Consider the following 21,618-nt stretch of genomic DNA (forward strand, 5'->3'; position numbering starts at 1 on the left):
CCTTCTGACAAGTAAAGTCAATAGGGAAGCCAGATTCACTTAACAACCCTGTCATTAACTTAATGACTTCAGTGATTCATTGAACAACTGTGGCAAAAAAGGTCATAAAATGAAGTAAAATTCACTTAACAAATGTCTTGCTTAGCAACAGATATTTTGAGCTCAATTGTGGTTGTAAATTGAGGACTACCTGTACTAGTAATCTAATACAAGATTACTAATTATAAGCAATTGTATGAAGCTTACTTTTTCAGCTGTTTACAGCTATAATGGTTTACAACTTTATTTCTCGGTTTAACATTTTTATTGAGTTATAAGATACAAACTACAAAAGTAAATAGGAAACCTGTGAGGAGGAAGAGGGGGAAGAGAAGTGAGGAAGGATTAGAAAAAAGAAAAAGAAGCATTGATTTCCAACTCTCTCTGTTGCAGTAAAATAAGGCATTAACATAAATATCAACTTTTAGTTTGTTCATAATAATATAAGCAAACCATTTCTATAAGGATCTATCAATGTAATCGGTAAAACCCATAATTAAAGTTTTATTTTTTTTCCACTTCAAGCACAAAGTTCAGAAGCAGTGAACAGGTGGAAACAAAGGTACTTATATTTTTCCTTTAATCAAAATAGTCAATTTTGCCATTTCAGCAACTCCATCAACTTCTGCAACCATTCGTCCATGGTACGAATCAAAGTGTCCTTCCATTTTTGTGCATACAACAGTCATGCACACAATATGTTGTCAACATATATAGTAACAAAGTTTCAAAAAAAAATTTCCAGGTTTTTTTCCATTAAGCCCAAAAGGAAAAATTTTGGTTTTATCTTTATCCTCATTTTCAAAATTTCCTGTATTAAAATATGAATCATACTCTCTTTTTTTGCTTATCACATGTCCACCATAAATGATAAAAAGTCCATTCTTTACTTTTACACTTCCAACATTCATTTGACATACCTTTAAACATCTTAGCTAACTTATCAGGTATTAAATACAACAATACATCATATAGAAATTTTCTTTTAGATTATAATTTAATGTAAATTTGTCCACAAATTTTCCCATTGTTCAAGCATCACATTATATCCAAAATTCCTTGCCCATTGAATCATATAATGTTTTACATGTTCATTTCCCAAATTCAGTTTCAATAATATTTTATAAATCTTAGTGATAATAATTAATAATTAATTAATTAATTTGTTTCCTCATAATAAAGTTTCCAATTCATTTTTAACTTTCTATTATTTATTTCTAAACACCATTCAGTTCATGCTATATGGATTTTTATCCCACATGTTAAGTTTTAATATGGCTTTTCACATTTCTCATTTATATTGAACAATGTCCTGTTAAATTTTGTTTAACATCAGGATAGAACATCTTATGACATTAAACCAAAAATTAAGATATTATGTCTAAAGATGACCTGATATAGAGAAAATGGTAAGACATACACAGAAAAGACTGGCAATTAACTAACTAGGACAAGGAAGCTAGACCACAAGGGGGAAGAAGAAAAATTGCCAAGCAACTGGAATCTGGTAGAATACAATATTAAGCAAATGGATGTGAGGGGAAAGAATTCCTGGCCAGACCCAAGACTATTGAAAAACTTCTGTCTTTCCCAATTTTCTGATCAAAGCATGGCTAGACTGATTGAGGGATAGAATACTATATGTGTTGTCCAAATGATTTTAGGTGCATATGAATGGCACCATTGAGAAGAAGTCATAAAATCCCGCCACTGGATGTGAATTTTGATGGGGATCCCCAGCAATTGGGGTTCTTCCTGGCCCAGGTTTGAACCTATATGCAAGAATATGGTCCTGAAATAGCTACAGAAGGCTGCAGGGAAGTGGATGGTCACCCTCTGTAACTCATAGAATCATCTGTTACAACGTCCTTCCTGTTGAAGACTACTTCAGCTTCAATCACAATACACGAGCACACAATAGATTTAAGCTTAATGTGAACCGCTCCAATCTTGATTGCAGAAAATATGACTTCAGAAACAGAGTTGTTAATGCCTGGAATGCACTACCAGACTCTGTGGTCTCTTCCCAAAATCCCCAAAGCTTTAACCAAAAACTATCTACTATTGACCTCACCCCATTCCTAAGAGGTCTGTAAGGGGCGTGAATAAGAGCACCAACGTGCCTACCGTTCCTGTCCAAATGTTCCCTTTGATTGTATCCAATTTCATATAGTTATTATATACTTATAATGATATATATGTAGATCTTTGGTTACATACAAACACCCGCGAAAACCTCAGAAAACAAATTATATATATGTTTATATATTGTATAGTTAATCCATGCTTATGCTTATATATAATGTTGTGACAAATACAATAAATAAATTTTATTTTTATTTTATTTTTCACATTTATATACCGCCCTATATCCCTAGGGACTCATAAATAAATAAATAAATAATAAACGAGTCCCTCCCTAGGGACTCATAAATAAATAAATAAATAAATAAATAAATAAATAAATAAATAAATAAATAAATAAATAAATAAATAAATAAATAAATAAATAAATAAATAAATAAATAAATAAATAAATAAATAAATAAATAAATGTCAGATCTGCCTGATTCGGCCTGGTGCCTCACAGGCATCCTGCCATCAAAAGCTGGAAAAGGGAAGAAGGGGGGAAAGGATAAGAGGGTGAAAAAGGGGGGAAGGATGAAAGGGAATAAAACTTTGTGTGTATGTGATTTGTTTGTATGTGATAGGAAATTGGGAGGGGGGAATGATAGGTGACAAGGACCAGAGCAGCTGGGTCCTGCTTGTACCAGCATCCCATGGTCAGGAACTCTGAAAAATATGTGGATTACCCCCAAACACCTCAGAGTTCTGAAAAAATCTTGAAGATGCTCCAGTTGGTTGGAAGCGAACTGGTCATGGAGGGCGAAGGGACGGGCTGGGGTCCAACCTACACCCTATTTTTGTATCTAGTGAGCACAGGAGATTTCAGAGCTAGCTTGATTTTACTGCAATCAACATCCTTAGTAAAGGAATCTTTGCTTTAACTCAGGGGTCTGCATCAGGGGTGAAATGCTCCTGGTTTGGACCGGATCACCCGATCCGGTAGCGATGGCGGCTGGTGGTTCAGAGAACCGGTAGCAAAAATCCCTGGCCTCGGCCCCTGCCCCTGCTGAGCTGCACCATCATCAGAGGTTGTTTTTTTTTTTACTTTTAAAAGCATTTTTCTTCAGCGGAAAAAATGCTTTTAAAAGTAAAAAAAAAGCCTTTGATGATCATGCGGCTCAGCTGGGATCATCAGAACCTTTTAAAAGTTTTTTTTAACAACCTCTTCGGCCAAAGAGCTTGTAAAAAAAAAGCTTTTAAAAGTCTCTGGCAATCCCAGCTGGGTTGACTAATCATCACTGGCTTTTAAAATCATTTTTTTACAACCTCTTACAACAGCCCCCGCCCTTGCCCGGGCAATCACCCCTTCCCCACCTACTTAATTGCTGCTTATTTTGGGCTCACTAAGCTTTGCTTTGTTTTGGCTGCTTCAATCAGTTGCATCAGCTAGCAACTGAATCTGTCTGCCTGCAATCCATCTCCTCGGTGAGTAACTCAATCTGCCTGCCTCCAATTGGGTAACTAAATGGGGGAGGGGGAGCTTTAAAAATAGTTAATTGGGGTTTTTTTAAGGAGTTTTTTTTACTTTTAAAAGCATTTTTTCTTCAGCTGAAAAAATGCTTTTAAAAGTAAAAAAAGCCTTTGATGATCACGCGGCTCAGTTGGGATCATCAGAACCTTTTAAAAGTTTTTTTTTTAACAACCTCTTCGGCCGAAGAGGTTGTAAAAAAAAAGCTTTTAAAAGTCTCTGGCAATCCCAGCTGGGTTGACTAATCATCACTGGCTTTTAAAATCATTTTTTTACAACCTCTTACAACAGCCCCCGCCCTTGCCCGGGCAATCACCCCTTCCCCACCTACTTAATTGCTGCTTATTTTGGGCTCACTAAGCTTTGCTTTGTTTTGGCTGCTTCAATCAGTTGCATCAGCTAGCAACTGAATCTGTCTGCCTGCAATCCATCTCCTCGGTGAGTAACTCAATCTGCCTGCCTCCAATTGGGTAACTAAATGGGGGAGGGGGAGCTTTAAAAATAGTTAATTGGGGTTTTTTTAAGGAGTTTTTTTTTTTAGACAGCAATTTAAAGTTAAGGAAGTTTTAAATTTAGCTGCTTTTATCTAAAACAGGGGTCTCCAACCTTAGTAACTTTAAGGCTTGTGGACTTCAACTCCCAGAGTTCCTCAGGCAGCTTTGTTGGCTGAGGAATTCTGGGAGCTGAAGTCCACAAACCTTAAAGTTCCTAAGGTTGGAGACCTCTGAACTAAAAAATATAAATAAAATAAAATAATAAAATAAAATATTTGTGCAGCTTTCTGAGATTTGGTGTGTTTCTGTAGTGTTTCACTCTAACTACACAAACACACAAAATCTCACAAAGCTGTATGTGGCATTTTGTGTGTGTGTGTGTGTGTGAGAGAGAGAGAGAGAGAGAGTCTGTTGTGTTGTGTGTGTGTAAAGTGTGAAAGTTTTTGGTACCTCTTATTGTTTTGTATACTTCATTTATTATTTTTATTATTAATTGTTATTGACTATGCCCATCCAGTCATCTGACCACCAAGCCACGCCCACCAATTAAGCCATGCCCACACAACTGGTAGGGAAAATTTTTAGATTTCACCCCCGGTCTGCATCCTTAAACACTCAAAGAGCCATTTGGACCTGTTTCCCACAGAAAAAAAAAACACTGGGAGCCACTGGGTATGCATGGCCAACTCCATGTCACTCACTCCCACCCCCCCCGCCATGCCTAGTCAGCAGGTCATTAGGGCAGAGAAGCAGCTGTTAAAAAAAAAACACAACACCAGGAACCACAAAACTCTTCTCTTCCTCCCTCTCCGCCCCCCTCTCTCTCCCTCTTCCTCTTCCCCCTCTCTCTGTATCTTCCCTTCTTTCCCCTTCTCTCTCTGTATCTATGTTCATCCCCACTCTATCTACCCTCTTTCTGTATCTCCCCCCCTCTATCTCCCCCTCTCTCCCTTCCTCTCTGTATCTCTCTCTGCATATCTCTTCCTCTCCCCTCCCCTCTCTCTGTATCTCTCTGTGTGTCTCTCTCCCCCTGTGTATCTGACTCTCTCTCTTCCTCTTTCTTCCCCTCTCTCACTGCATCTCTGTGTCTTTCTCTATGTCTCTCTCTCCCCCCCTCTCCTCCTCTGTGTGTGTGTGTCTGTCTCTGTCTCTGTCTCTGTGTATCTCTGTATCTCTCTCTGTGTGTTTGTGTGTATCTTCTCACTCTCTTGGAAAGCCCAGCGAGCTCTCCTTGGCGCACTTCACTACTCCTTTTCTTTCTTCTTGGCAACTTTTTGGAAATTTGGGCTGGCTGAGGAACAAGCACGAATCATGGTGGTGGCTTCCCTCCTCCTTCTCCTCCCTCTCCCCCTCCCCATCCATCTCATCTTGCGATCCCCTGGCCGGCTGGAGAGCATGGTACGAGCAGAAAGACCCTCCTCAAGTGAGCAGCAGGGCTCAGCCAAAGTGCAGCTTGAGGAGGGTTTCCCCGCTCGTGCACACACTCCTGGCTCCGCCATAGCTGGGTTGCAAGAGGAGGAGGAGGTGGAGGAGGTGGGAAGCCTCCACCATGGCTCATGCTTCTTCTTCAGCTAGCCCAAATTTCCAAAAAGTTGCCAAGAAGAAAAGGAATAGCCTCAAGGAGCCTCAAGGAGAGGTTGCTAGCCTTTCTGAGAGTGAGAAGAGACATAGAAATAGAGAAAGAAAGAGAGAGAGATAGACACCCACACACACACACTCACTCTCTCTCTCACACACACACACAAACACACAGAGATACAGAGAGAGGGGGAGACCTGCTGATGAGTGAGCATCTTTGGCAAGGGCACTCCTGCTTTCTCCGAGCTGATTCCCAGGGTCGACATGCGAGGTTTGATGGGACCAGCCCTCTTACCTTGCTGCCCTGAGCTTCTTAAAGCTGCAGCTGAGCACTGCGGCCCATCTCCCTTTCTGTCATCTCCTCCTCATAGATCCCATACCCACCTTGCCAGCCCTCATGTTAGTGAGGCTGGCGTCAGTCACAGCCAGGTCTGGCCAGTGTCTCGGGGCAGAGAGCAGGTTGCGCATCTCCCCAGGTGAACGAAGCACACCCAGCACCAATAAGGATGGAAGACACTCCAGCAAGAGTGAGGCACCATAAAATCAGCCTCTGCCGCTTCTCCATCCCCCGCCGTCACCCTTACCTTCTTAGGCCAGGAGAGGAGTGACTGGGAAGGGAGGGCGAGGCCAGCCAGTGATGGGACAGGGAGCCTCAGGAGAGGTCCCAAAGAGCCACATGCGGTTGCTGACACCCGCTTTAACCAAATGGAGTTGAAAGCTTTTCTTTCCCAAGGGATTGGATGTGAGCAGGTCTGATATTTATATTAATTCTTTCATGAATTGAGTTCCTATAGTTTATTCTATCCTTTCTATCCTTTCCTATAGTAATTCCACCTCCATTCTAGTTGCTTTTATTCCTTTTTCTTTCATGTCAATTTTGTCCAAGAATAATTTTTTCAATATATACCTATGAATATATACATACATATATACATATACACGGACATTATAATATAAACAAAGACATCTTCAAAATGTAGTACAAAAATATTCACTGGAGTGTAATTAATAAAATGCGGACTGAAATAATAATCTTCAAAAAGTTGTTAAAAATAGATTCAGAAGGATTTTTCTATATATCTGAAAATTTCAGATACTGAGGTATCACTAAGAATACTCTGTTGATTCATAGATGTAATAATTCAACTTCTTCTAAAGTAGTAACATCTAGGTTTGATCATATCCACAATCATATAAAAGGTGGTTTCTTGAAAATTCAGTCTGTGCATATTTCTACAAAAATCTGCAACACCTTCCACCATACTAAATTGTTTATACATAATTTAGACTAGTTTGTTTTAAATTTAGATAATCTAAGTTGCCATGTATCCTTCCATTTCTAAGAATGATTTTTTTATCTAAAGAAAGAGATAAGCAAGTGTAGAAAGTCAGCACCTACCCCCCAGAAAAATGAAATATTTTGGGAAATATTAAAAAGGCAGAATATTATATTTCCCTAAAGGAGAAATGAAGAAACATGCTCTTAAAGACAGAAAGCAGACTCGGTCTTTTTTAATAGCCCCCAGCAGATATTTTGTCCTCATTAAGAAAGATTGGGCCAACTTATTCAGAAACCAGTCCCAGTTTCTGTGCCCCAAGCAGAAACTGAAGAGGCCAGCTTTAGAAATGCAGATTTCTAAATCCATTCTAAGAATCCATTCAGTAAGATTGGGTCAAGACAGTAACTCAGATAATTAATAAACAAAAGGTTGACAAAATTAGTTCAGACAAACACCTAGGATTTGCTTTTCCTCTTTTGCCTATAGAGCCAGCTATGACCCCTACATAACCCCTACATGACCATAGGAATCTGACAACAGCCAATAAAATATTAAAGACCATGTTCTTGTACAGGACAGGAAGCCCAAATACAAAGCCCAAAGAAGGTATAAACCCGCCCCACTCTCAATTCCATTTTGTCAGCTGCCCAGAATCACATGTGGTTCATCAATAAACCATCTTTCCAGTCAGCCTCTATGTTTCCAGTGTCCTTCTCCCAACTTGGAACTGAACCAGATGGATATTTCTTCCCACACAGGCTTTGACTATCAATATACTGTACACCTTTGGAGCTCCTCTGGATGCATTAGCTCTTCTTCCATCAAGTTTTTTTTAATGCAAAATAAGAATCCCTGTACACTGAAAGACTACAGAGCAAACTACTTTGTTAATTCAACTTGATGCCCTAGTTTCTCAATTCTCCTGGACAGGATAAAGTGCACTTAGAGTAGATTTAACCTGTCAGGCTGAAGGGTATGTAACATGCGTACCATCTCTAATTCAATTGTTGAAAAGTAAGGATGACTTTTCTTGACTTTGTCTATGGGGCAGTCAAGGGAGAATTATTAAATGAGACATGAATATGAACTTTGAATACCCAATACACCTAGCATTTATTTTAGGTATCGCTGAATTTCTTATGCTTTATAGACTTTACAGCCAACTTGTTTATACCACTCCTAGAAATATTTTGAAGCACTTCTGCCCACAGTATCTAATACCGTATCAATGGCTCTTTTTCACTTGCCCCTAATTTTACCACAAAGGTGCTGCTTTGTGTAAATACATATTCTGCAATGTCCTCATTATGTTGCTATCCCCAGCCCTAACTTCTGACACCTTAAAGTTGTGCTCAGTTGTTCCAGTTTTAAAGTAGATTTTGCCCTTTCTCCTGAGACAGGTGTGATTTTGCATAACTGACCATTTGGTTGCTAAAGCAGCCAAGAATTAGAATCTGCCTGACTCTTATTGGTCACTTTAGGCTATTAGAGGCACAGTCCCTCCCTTTTGGTTGCTGGGCATTGCCTTCTTTTGATGATAGCTATACTGGATACCAGCACTATTGGTTTTGCTTAAATTCATGTTTCACTTTTATTTTATAACTTTTCCACAAAAACAAATAATAATACAACGAGTTGCATAAGGGCAGAGGTATAAAATAGATCACAAAAAAGCAGGAGGAAACAAATACAAGTAAATAGAATATCATTCAGTTTGGTGTAGTGGTTAGAGAACCAGCGAGAAATCGGGAGACTGTGTGTTCTAGTCTCATTTTAGGCATAAAAGCCAGCTAGGTGACTTTGGATCAATCACACTCTCTCAGCCCAAATCATATTATAAGACTATTGTTGTTGGGAAAATAGGAGGACGAAGGAGTATTAGCTATGTTTGCCGCCTTGAGTTAATTATAAAAATATTAAAGATGCAGTGGTGGGATTCAAATAATTTAATAACTGGTTCTCTGCCCTAATAACCAGCTGGATGGGCATAGCTGGGTGGACGTGGCCAACTCAACATCACTCACATTAAGGGGCGCCTCACCTCACCTGGTGTCTCCTCGCCCCTACCCTCCCAGCCCCTCCTCACCTCACCACATGGGCTTCTTAGGGCCCCAACAGGAAACAGTTGTTGGAGCTAAGCAGCCACCACAAGGAAGTGTTGGCAAAACAGCTGTCTCAGTTCAAATTGGATCTGGCCAAAGCAGAAGCACCTCACTGAGGACTGTGAGCATAGGCTTTCCAAGCAGAGGGAAGATCTGCAGGACTGCAAGGCCAGGTGCTGGTGCCTGGAAGCTCAGCAGGCTGAGATGGTCAGCCAATTCCAGGCCATGATGCAGTCCCACTGGAATGAGGCCCTCTAGCACTTCGCCACCAGGAGTGCTTCCCTCCAGCCTTCGCCCAAAGTCCCGCACCAGGAGGCTGAAGGAGTTTCTGTCCCCTCTGACCTGCACAAAAAGAACCCAAAGGGGGAGACTGGAGCAATCCTGGCATGGGTGACTGTAAGGAGCTAGTGTGGGCCAAGGTGCAGCCCATCCTCCAACAGCAGAACAAACTGCAGGGGAGCTCAGGGCCTGGTCGCGAGAAGTCCCATACTCCTGGGAAGATGGGAAGAAGGTCGGGCAGCCACAGCCAGGGAGGAAGTGTGTGAAGATAGTACCTTGGCAACTGGATTGTTTTTCTCCAACCTCTTTTCCTGTTTTGTTGGCTGGATCAACACAGGTGGATGTCAACCCTAGACTTCATAGAACTGTATTCAGAGTGATTTCTGTTAAAAAATAGAACTATTTGAAAATACACATCAGTGAGTTCAGGCACACCCAATTTTAAACAAGGATCAGAATGGTAAACACAACTGAAAATAACTGACAGGCTTTTAAAAATATACATGCCATGTAAGAATCCCTGATCAAAATGGAATACAAATTGTTTACCTCCAAACACTTGCCATTGAAGAAGTGCTTTGGGAGCATGATACCAATTCATAGCAGGTTAAACAAACTCCAATAAAAATCATACAATTTTATTTTACAAATGTAAAACATAAAGATTACATCCAATTGTGCAGATTTTCTATTTGGGATCTTTAAAGAACAATTGTGGCATGGCTTAGCTTTAACTGTTTAAAAGCAATACTGTAGGGCAAAAAACACTAAGGAAGACTGGACACCTTCAACACCATGTTTATAACAGCAATGATGAGTGATTAAACATGATGATTCTAAGATAACTGATGTGGATAATTTGGAGCTATGCAGTGTGTGATGTAGAGGTGAGTACTAAATATTTCAAAGACTGGATCAATTTTAGAAATTTGTCACTAGACTAACTTCAAAGAGATCAGTACAATAGTCCTAAAAAAAGATACAGTTGAGTAGGGTCCATTGTTGGCAGCTGGGCCTGAAAGGTGAAATTTTGATGTCCCTACAATTTCTTATGTCCACAGTTTATAGACATAAAGATTGTTTATGAGCTAAAAAAAGAGAATACGGAAAACCTTGGTTCAGCTGGAATATTTTAGCAATGAATTTGATACAGTACAGGTATCTGTACTTTGGAGAGTGAACTATCAAATGAATTCACCAACCATAATACAATGCCACAATGTAATCCTGGGAAGCAGTAGATACTGCTACATTTCAATTGATATTGCATGTACAAACCAAGCCCCCAAAAGAAATCCTCCTAGAAAAAAGTATCATAAAAGCTGGTCTTGAGTCCTTCCAACATGCTAACCTCTTTTCAAATAATACATGAAGTCAGAGTAGTTGCAGGGCTAAAACCAGAAGTTCCTTTATTATACCAGAAAAAGAATTTAGCGTATAAATTTTCAATCAGTCCCTGTGGGATATTTGAACTTTAATATTTTATTACTCTATGAAAGGACCCTCTCATCACCCGAAGCATTAAGGTTTAACCCCCTCCCCTTTTAATAACTTCTTATATTAAGCAAATTCACTTTTTACTTATGATGTTTATTTTTCCAGGAAGTTCATCTATTTAAACTATTTTCTTAGGGAGTTCAATTTAGCTTTGTCTTTCAAATTAACCTAACACATATTTTAGCCTCCTGCAGTAAAAACTAAGTGTTACTCAAACAATTATGCCCCAATGGATTGTTCATCCTACCAGTTTGAAGCCATTCTCTTTTCCACTTGCTATCCTAGTCCTTATAAAATGTCCTTATCCCTTTGGGGATGGGCAAAGCTGTCCTTTCAATATAACTGCAATCTTTCAAGTCCTTTACAAGATTTTACAAGAATCTAAAAATAAGGCTGCTTCAGAGTATGTTGGTTGCTGGCTGTAATTGAAATATTTAAGAAAATGTTCGTACACCAAGAAATGAAAAAGTACTCTGTAGGTTATGCATGGATCAAACATGATTTTGAACAGGTTCTTTGGATCATAAGGAAACACAAGCCTAGCATTTCTTCAAAGCTGACATGTCAGTAACTCATTAAGGCAGATGCCTCTTTTTTCATGCTCACAGAAAAGACTGGAGAAAAAAACCTTGCTGTTTTTAATGATGTGCTGCACTACATTTCCATGCATTCTGAAGCAATTTCTTCCGAATCATATACGCAGCCTAAAGTGTATCTGGCCATAAAGGTATATTTGGCAGAGAGCTGGTTGACAATACTATTTTGGAGTTTTGACGGCTTTCAATTTAACATCCCTGAGGTGAGTTTGGAAGCAGCCTAGAAGTTCATGCATACTATGGCATCATTCTGATCCTGATTCATGTGAGTATCCTTGTATTAGACCTGGGGTTTTTTTTTGTCTCAGAACACACACAACGTGATTTGAAAGTCAAAGCTATTAACAGCTGATTTTGTCACAGTAAGATTACTCTAATTTTGCTATAGTTATGAGTGTTGCCATCAGATCTTGCAGGAAGGATATTCTAATTTCATTGCTCAACTCCAGGTGCCTGATACCCAATGGATTATTCTGCTTTCAGAAAGCCATTAAAACCTGAGTATTTCACAGAATCAGGGGAATAGATTTGTGATGAAGAGTCTCTCCTTCTCATGGTAGTTCCTTGGTGTCCTGTTGTTTTCTTTTACCCATGTTTTTACTCTAATGTTTATAGTATTCTGTAAACTGCTTAGAGACTTGTAGGGAGGGAGGGAGTAAGTAAGTAAGTAGGTTTTGTGAAGGTGGCAGCAACAGCTCTTCCTGAATGAGAACTTGTTAGTGTGTATGAGAGTCCATGACTGGGAAGACATGGTAACAAGGGTCAGCCAATGAATAGACATAGCAAGTAAGTCAGCCAATAAGGGCTGTTTGGAAACTGAAACAGTTTGGAGCCTTGGTGTGTTTTAGCTCTGTATAAAGCTCTGAGTGCTAAAGCTAAAATTAGTCTGTCTGCTGAATTGAAACAAAAAAGTGTTCTTTCCTCTGCTTGTATTTTGCTTGTAACTACTACCGTATTGGAGAATCTGCCATTGGTATTGTATATTTATTTCATGTGTTATTATGGATATAAAGAGAAGCTAATGAATCCTGCTGAATCAGTTACCTATGTGTGCTTTTTGGATTTCTGCAGCAAACTCTGACAGGTTATGGGCCCAGAGCACACAGAAAGACTGAACTGTTGCAGGAATAATGAGACTCAGACCTTGGAATCAAAGGAGCTGCATTTTATTTGCGCAAAAAGGGTTCAGAGCAATATAGCCATAGCGACATCTGAACAACTTCCTTATGGAAAAACAAGCAGTTATATACTTTACAAAATACAGCATATCAGCATTAATTGGTTATGGCTTCCTGTCGCTTTGCTAAAGCAGCCGAATATCTCGCTCCCCCCTCCTCTCCAGGATGCGGTTACAGGTTTCCTGCAAGAAATGTCTACATTTTCAACAACTAATCTTGTGGCTATCTCAATGCTTATACAACTTGCAAAATTGAAGTTTGACATTTTCCATTCTCTTCACACATTTCTGTTATCTAAAGAGCAATCTTTTTGACCTACATTTGTACCCTGCTATAAAACTGTAATTAAGCTAAGGGACTCCCTGTGTTTAAAAAAGAGAAGGTTTGCAGGATGGCTGTTGGAATTGAGGAGAATTCTCTGCCTCATTTGGGACAGAAGAACTATATTGTTTGGGCTGTAAAGCTGGAATGTTTCCTGAAGGCTAAGGAGCTCTGGGATATTGTTGTTAATCCATCCCAGGCACCATTAGTAGCTGCAGAGCAGAGGCATCATGATAAAGCAATGGCCTACATCATCTTAAGTTTAGAAGATGAACAATTTATCAATGTAGCTAATTTAAAGACTGCAAAGGAGGTCTGGCTGAAGTTAAGAAGTGTGCATTAGAGTGTGTCAGCATGCAATATTGTGCAATTATCAAGAAAGTTATACAGAGCCCGTCTGCAAGCAGAAGAATCTGTGGAGCAGCATTTGGTACGAATCCAAACTTTATTTGTTGCGTTAGAACAGCATGGAATGAAGGTTCCTGAATCTCAAAAAGTGCTGTTGATGTTAAATAGTCTTGATGAAACATGGGACATAGTTTCTGCAGTATTTGAGTGCAGACCAAGGCAGGAATTATGTTTGGAGGCCTTAAAGGCTTGTTTAATTGCTGAAGAGAATAAGCGCCATGAAGAAGCCATGAGGAAAAATTCCTGAGGTGGGGGCCCAAGGAGCAGAGAGAGAAATGTAACAGACTGGCTGTCTCCAAAGACCAGAGCAACATACAAGATGTCTGCAAAGAGAAAAGTAGTAGAAGAGACCAGATTACAGCCCACCAACAGAGGCGGTGCTTCATCTGTGATGAAAAGACACATTTAGAGAAGAACTGTTTGCAAAGAAAAAACTCTTTGCAAGGAAGAAAATATTTGCAAGACAAAAATTGTTTGCAAGGAAGACAATTAACAGATGGACAAGTTGCTATGGCAAAAGTTAGCCATTGCAATAGGCAGGAACAAATAGTTAATAGACAATTGTTAATACTAAATTTTTTTACAGGATGGATCCAGCTGCAGCAGATGCAGCAGCCTTAGCAAATGGCCAGAAGGCTAAAGTCATTGGAAGAGGCAGTGTGCAAATTCCATAACTTGAAAAGAGGTTTAATGATATATTATGTGTGCCTGATATGGAGCATAATTTTCTGAGTGTCTCTAGTTTAGACAAGCAAGGATTTGAGATCACATTTGCAAATGGGAGGTGTCTCATAAAGAGAAATGGTAATGTATGTGCACAGGGCATAAAAGAGGATACTCTTTATGTGTTGCAGGGGAAAAAGATTCAATGTGCCTATTTGGAAATGCGCCACAACATGATTCATGTCTTCATCTCTTGCACAGAAAGCTTGGCCATGCCAGCTTCAGAGTTTTGCAAAAGATGGACCAGTTTGCAGAAGGATTAAAATTAAAAGGATGTAAGGCATACTTGGACTATGGAGTATGTAAGTCATCAAAGTCCAAAGCATTCCCAGTAAGCAAGAGTAGCACAAGGCAAACAACAAGAGCTCTAGAACTGGTAGATGCAGATTTGGTTGGGCCAATGCAAGCCAGTTTGGGAGGAGCAAAATATACAGCAGGTTTGAATTCTGCTATTTACTAAACAGTATATAGAGGTGCTACAAAAATTTTAAGCAATGGGTAAGCTTTGTAGAAAGAAGATATAAACAACAGGTATGTCAGCTGCAAACTGACAGAGGTTCAGAATTCATGTCAACAAGTTTTCAACAGTGTTTGGGACAGTTAGGAATAAACATAGATGCACAAATCCATACAAAGCAGCTGAGAATGGTGTAGTTGAGAGGTGCAATGGAGTTTTATAAACCATGAAGGACTTATTGTTGGAGGAGTCTGGTCTGAGCAGGTCATATTGGGGTGAAACCATGTTGACTGTTAATTATTTAATTAATAGGCTGTGGAGTTCATCTATTAATCATACTCCATATGGAGTGCTATATGAGAGAAAACCATCTCTGGCACATTTAAGGTTTTTTTGGAAGTAATGTGTGGGTGCATATTCCAAAAGCAATTAGAAGAAAGGGACAACCAAAGGCTAGAAAGCTCAAGTTTATGGGCTATGAGCCCATAAAGCTATCAAAAAGCTTTTTTTGGTTAAAAAAGCTATCGTTTTAGTGATGGGAGCAAAAGAATAGTGATTTCCAGGTCTGCTAGGTTTGCAAAGCAAAATTGGAACAGAATTAATGCCAATTTTTGGAATGATCCACTTAGTGACAGCAACTCAATGATGGTAACTCACTTAGTGACAGTAACTCACTTAGTGATGGTGTCAGTGTTCGGGGAGGAGAATCTGTAAAAGATATGAAGCAAAAGAGGGTTGGAACACAACAGCAATCAATGCCAGCAGGTCAGAGCGATGGAACAAGGGGATTCCACCTGACAGGATTGTTGAAAAATCTGCCATTGGTATTGTATATTTATTTCATGTGTTATTATGGATATAAAGAGAAGTTAATGAATCCTGCTGAATCAGTTACATTTGTGCTTTCTGGATTTGATTTCTGCAACAAACTCAGACAAAGCTACACAAAGAAAATACACATTTAACAGTTATAGAACAGTTATAGAATTTTCAAATAAAAGTTCCAAACAACAAGAACTAACAAACAGGGGAAAAGATACAAACCCAACTGGAAAACGAGAGAAGGAACATATTGAAATGATTGTTGAAATACAATCCAAGTATGTTATGATATACAGTCTCCCAATCACAACATATTTGTTGTTGTTAGTTGTGAAGTCATGTCGGACTCATCATGACCCCATGGACAACTTTCCTCCAGGCCTTCCTGTCCTTGCCTTTTGATACTGTCCATGGGGTTTTCATGGCAAATGGAGTGGGTTGCCATTTCCTTCTCCAGTGGATCACGTTTTGTCAGAGCTCTCTGCTATGACCTGTCCATCTTGGGTGGCCCTGCATGGCATAGCTCATGGCTTCATTGAGCTGTGCAAGCCCCTTCACTACGACAAGGCAGTGATCCTGAAAAGGTCACAACATATAGAAATTTTTAAAAAGAGAATTGGTTAAAATACAATTATTGTATATCTCTTATAAATAGGAAATATGTCTATAGTTTCAACAAAAAAATATGGATTATTAGAATGAAAATTTATACTGTTAGCAACTGATATAAAAAAGATTAGAGATCATTTAGCTTTAAAAGAAGCAAATGTAAAATTCTGAATTTCTCTATTAGAAAGCAAGTATTTATGCTGTCAATACAATAAAATGTGACCTCTGACATGAAACTAACTAGCTGGAGTCATGCTTTCTGTTTACAGTATTCTACACTTATAGGGGATGGCAGCAGTTGTAAAAAATTATAAAAACTTTTGGATGATTTAAAAATAATCAGTGTCCATTTCTGATTTAATTTTATGCCTAAAGATAACCTATTTTGAAGTCTTATTAGAAAAAAACCCCCATAAAAAATTAAAAAATGAAATGAATGAAAAAATTGCATGATATCAGCTATCATTTAATGTATAATAAATTCATGTCATTTTTGACAATTAAAATGTCTGTGTTTTATAAACTGAGTCTGACATTTTTAACTCAGTGTTTACATATACATGTCCCCAACTTATATAAATAAATAATAGCACAATTCAAGAGAAAAAATAATTTTTTGTTTGAATAAGGATATATCAAGAGAGAATGTTATAAGTGCAACTCATATTTTAAATTTATTATACTTTGTTTAATTCAGCTTTTATTTAAGATAGCTTATATAGACAAAAAAAGGGACACAGTGGCTCAGGGGCTAGGATGTTGAGCTTGTCGATCGAAAGGTCGGCAGCTCAGTGGTTCAAATCCCTAGTGCTGCCGTGTAACGGGGTGAGCTCCTGTTAATTGTCCCAGCTTCTGCCAACCTAGCAGTTTCGAAAGCATGTAAAAATGCAAGTAGAAAAAATAGGGACCACCTTTGGTGGGAAGGTAACAGCGTTCCGTGCGCCTTTGGTGTTGAGTCATGCCGGCCACATGACCACGGAGACATCTTCGGACAGCGCTGGCTCTTCGGCTTTGAAACGGAGATGAGCACCACCCCCTAGAGTCGTTAACGACTAGCACATATGTGCGAGGGAAATCTTTAACCTATATAGACAAAACATATTTTAAAAATCTGCTTCTAAAGAAAAAATAAACTTCACAAGTTTTGATGCCCAAAATCAATATATAACAAATTAGTACAACAAATATGACACCTTCTGTATGTGCCTTTGGTTTCCTACCTTTCAAACCTTGTTTTTATAGCACTTTCACAGAAACACCACTGAATAGCCTTAAAAATGACTAAAGGGCAATACTATGTGAAACAAAGCACATACCTATATATAAGTATATTTTAATAAGTATTGCAAGCACAGGAATCCATAATAATCTAAAACCGTTTTGATGCATTATGAATCACCTGTTAAAAATAAAAACAATCTATATTTTTGGTAAATATATGTAGAGCCAAACAATAAAAAGATGTATAACCATAAAATTCTTAGTGAAAATGTGTGCAAGTAGGTTCATTTTAAAAGGAAAATTCCTACTGCCTGTGTCATAACCAATTAAATTCTCAGAGTAATGACCCCATTTGCATACAGAACAGAACCCACAAGTGGGAATTTTAATGGGCATACCACCTGAGTACATTAATTGAGAGTGACACTACTTGAACTAGTTTTGTGCTTACCCCACTGAAAATTCTACTCGTATTATTTTTAATGTCAAGCTACAAGTCAAATTTCCAGATGATGGACTTGTTCTTTTTTAAGCATTGAATTTGAATAAAGGATTGTTTTAATTCTATTATGCAATTCACAGCTTTGCTTTAAGCAATCTGTAATTCTGATTTTTACCAATGCTTAATTCTTCTTCCAATGATTGCAATTTAAATTTCTTCATTAATTTAAGTATAATTACATTAAAAATAAAGACTTTCGACAACTAATTTGCTTTTGAATGAGGCTTTGATATATATTTTAATAAGAATGTATGTTACCATTAAATGTGTAATAGTTTATTGAAAGGTAATTGTGTAAATATGTTTTATTAAACATTCTTTTAAAACACAGAACAATTTAAATATTCCTCATTTTACTTATATTTAGAGTCCAGTTAAGAAAGTTACTTACAACCAAACCTTGTATCTTGGTTACCAACTAATTTCTTCTGCTATAGACAGTGATCATGACCTTGAAGGTTATTGCACATTATGAGCCATCTCTTGCAATCTATTATGTAATCAAAGAGTTTATCCTTCACATCACAAAACAGGTATATTAAAAGCTATGTGTTATAGGTACACTTGCAAAACCATATTGTTTAATCATAATTCATTTTACACTCAATATGCAGTCTTCTAAAGCAGCACCAACACTTCAATAGTTTCATTATAAGGGCTTGGTTTTTTTTTTAAAAAAAAAAATGTTTTCCAGCATTAAGAAAAATTCACTGGTTCTCTTAAGAGTAAGTTTGCCGATTTCTGTGGAAACACTGCACTTGGAAATTATTTTAAGTTTATATCAGGAAATGGTATGAAAACAATGTTTATCGATCATAAAAAGGAATATTAAGTTGTTTATGAGATCCACTTTAGTTTACTGGTTAAAGCATTAGGCTAGAAACCAGAAAAGTTCTATTCCTTCTAGTCTTGCCTTAGGCATAAAACCAGCTGAGTGACCTTGGGCCAGCACTTTCTCTCAGTCTTAGCAAGCAGGTAATGGCTGAAATCCTGCCAAGAAAACTGGTCTAGGCAGTCACCACAAGTCAAGACTCTTGAAGGCACCCCCATACAGACAAAATTTGCATACTGTTAAGCTTTGCATCAAAGAATTCTCTTTCGCTTTTAGAAATGAAACTTTGTTGTGGATATAGTATAGCTTCCTTCATCCAAACCGTCTTAAGATGAGAATTTGCCCATAATTGCAAAAGTCTTCAGTTTTCTTTCCACTACAATGTCAATGCTATTGTAAGATTGTTTCTATGATTTAATCTGCGCCATCCAAATATAATTCAAAGTCTGAAAGTCAAATATACTGGAACTTCTGCGATTCTGCAAGCAAACCAACACATTGGAAATCTACACCATCCACACATCGTCTTTTTTAATATGAGCTGAAAGTAGTTGTAATATTTTTTCATTGTATGATATACTACAGCACTCCTCAATTTACAATTTATTTATTTATTTATTTATTTTATTTGTCGTAACAATATATACAAGCATTGCATAAAGGATTATATAATATATAAACATATATATGAGGAGAAACGAGGTACTATAAACATATATATACATAGGGGAAGAAACAATAGGACAGGAACGGTAGGCACATTTGTGCTCTTAGAGTCCTCTTAGGAAAGTGGTGAGGTCAACCGTGGATAGATTTTGAGTAAAGCTTTTGGGGTTATGAGAAGAAACCACAGAGTCAGGTAATGCATTCCAAGCATATACAATTCTGTTACAGAAATCGTGTCACTAAATGAACAATAGTTCATTTAGTGACTGTTCAAAGTTACAATATTAATGAAAAAAGTGACTTATGACTATTTTTCATACTTGCGACTATAGCAGCATCTTCATGGCAACATGGCCAAAATTTGGATGCTTGGCAACTGGTTCATATTTATGACGGTTGCAATGTCCCTGGATCATGTGAACACTTTCTGCCACCTTCTGACAAGCAAAGTCAATGGGGAAACCAGTTTTATTTAACAACCAGGTTATTAACTTAACAATTGCAATGATTCACATTAGACATAATAAACAAAATAAATAAACTAATTTACAAAACTAATAAACAAAAACTCTCTAGGGGGAAAAGTTAAAGTAGAGTTAAAATAAGGTACATCATTACTAAATGATATGCTTATCATTTAAAATAGATTGTACAAATGTCTTCCTATTTTATATGCAGAATGGTCAGCCAAGACATCTCTAAGATTAAATCTTAGCTTTATAAATCAATATAATAAATAAATGATACGATAACCCATTCCCCTCGTGAAAAGAATCAAGTGTAAAGATATCATAGGGCTGTTCCTAATTTAGGGTGTTAAAATCATATTTCAAAGGTACTAGATTGACAAAAGTTGCTCTTAACCCGTAACAGCTCTATAAATGCAACATTACAATATTGTAACTAACAAAATAAAAATACTATATAAGTATACATTGGGAAAAATGCAATTATTAAAAAGCAAACACTGGAATTTAATCTATAAGTTTCTCAAATTGAGTTGGTAGACAGTGGAATCACTGCCACTACAAATGGAAAAATGTAATTCCTGTCCTATAGTAGATACTACTATCCAGTTCAGCTAGTTAGTAAACACATAAAACTGTAATAAAAACATGGGTAATAGAGGGAGGGTAGATGTTTGTAATGTAAATGTATGCAATTTAGGATTATAAATGGAATGTGCATGGTTGACCTTAGAATGATTTAAAAATACACCTTTAATGAAGTAATCAATGATTTTCTCATAAATGCAGCTGAAGCCTACTTCATCTTTTTTGAAATCAAGGACTCAGTTGTAAGTAAAGCAACAAAAGGTTGGCAGAGTGATTTGAAAACAAGTATTACAGGGCACAAAGGCTCTGACCCCAAAACACTTTATGTTAAACTGATTTTGCATTTCATTTAAAGGCTTCTAAGTACATGTTATATTTTACCCCTTGGATGCTATGAGAATGTTTACTTCTAAATAGATAAAGGTTGGCCTTGGTATAGAAGCTGGAAGTAAAGTGTTAAAATATATAATATAGATTCTTGCTTAGTTTTTAATTGTATAGTTTTGTGTGGAAACATCTCAGTGCAAAAAATAACATGCATTTAGAGAAAGCTTGAAGTATAACAACTCTTAATATTTTAGAACAATACCAAAATTTGAGAGTGGAACAGTGATGTCAGTCCACAGCATGGTAGACAAGCATGGAACGTTCAAAGCCATACTGCAATTTGCTGAGAGAGATTGTCAGGAACTGAGAGTGACATTATAGTCAAAAATCCAGGTCACACATCACTCCAATCCACCCAGTGCATCTCAATCTTGCTTACTTTAAGCTATACGGACTTCAGTTCTGGAAGTTGAAGTCTCAAAGATTGATAAATATTGCCCTAATAATTTGGTTTGTTGGTATAATAACTTGGTATAATTTCTTCAGTGATCTGCATACTTCATTTGCAAACAATGATGTATGGTATGTAACTAAATCTTTTCTGTTCTCAAGCATTCTGATAAGTAGACCAGAGGTTTTTTGTTTTTGTTTGTTTGTTTGTTTGTTTTGATGCCTTTGAGTCAGTGTTGACTTCTGGCAACTGCCAGCATTAGTCTTTACAGTATTTTTTGCAAGGTTTTTCCCCATCCAGAAATGGTTTGCCATTGCTTGTCTTCCAGGGCTGAGAGTAAACAACTGGCCCAAAGTCCCCAACTTCCTTTAAGCCTAAGGCAGAGCTAGAACTCAATCTCCTGGTTTATAGTTTGGTGCTTTAACCACTACATCAGACCAAAGAGTCATAGACCACCTTTAAGACTAACACACACTTTTCCCTAGAAAAGGAGGGTTCCTCTAACTTACTCAATTATAATGGAGTTACTTAATCAATTCAATGTGCATGAGTCAGTCGATAACGAATTGGTGGATAACTGTGGTTA

The sequence above is a fragment of the Ahaetulla prasina genome, chromosome 7 (assembly GCF_028640845.1).
Source record: "Ahaetulla prasina isolate Xishuangbanna chromosome 7, ASM2864084v1, whole genome shotgun sequence".
Classification (NCBI taxonomy): domain Eukaryota; kingdom Metazoa; phylum Chordata; class Lepidosauria; order Squamata; family Colubridae; genus Ahaetulla; species Ahaetulla prasina.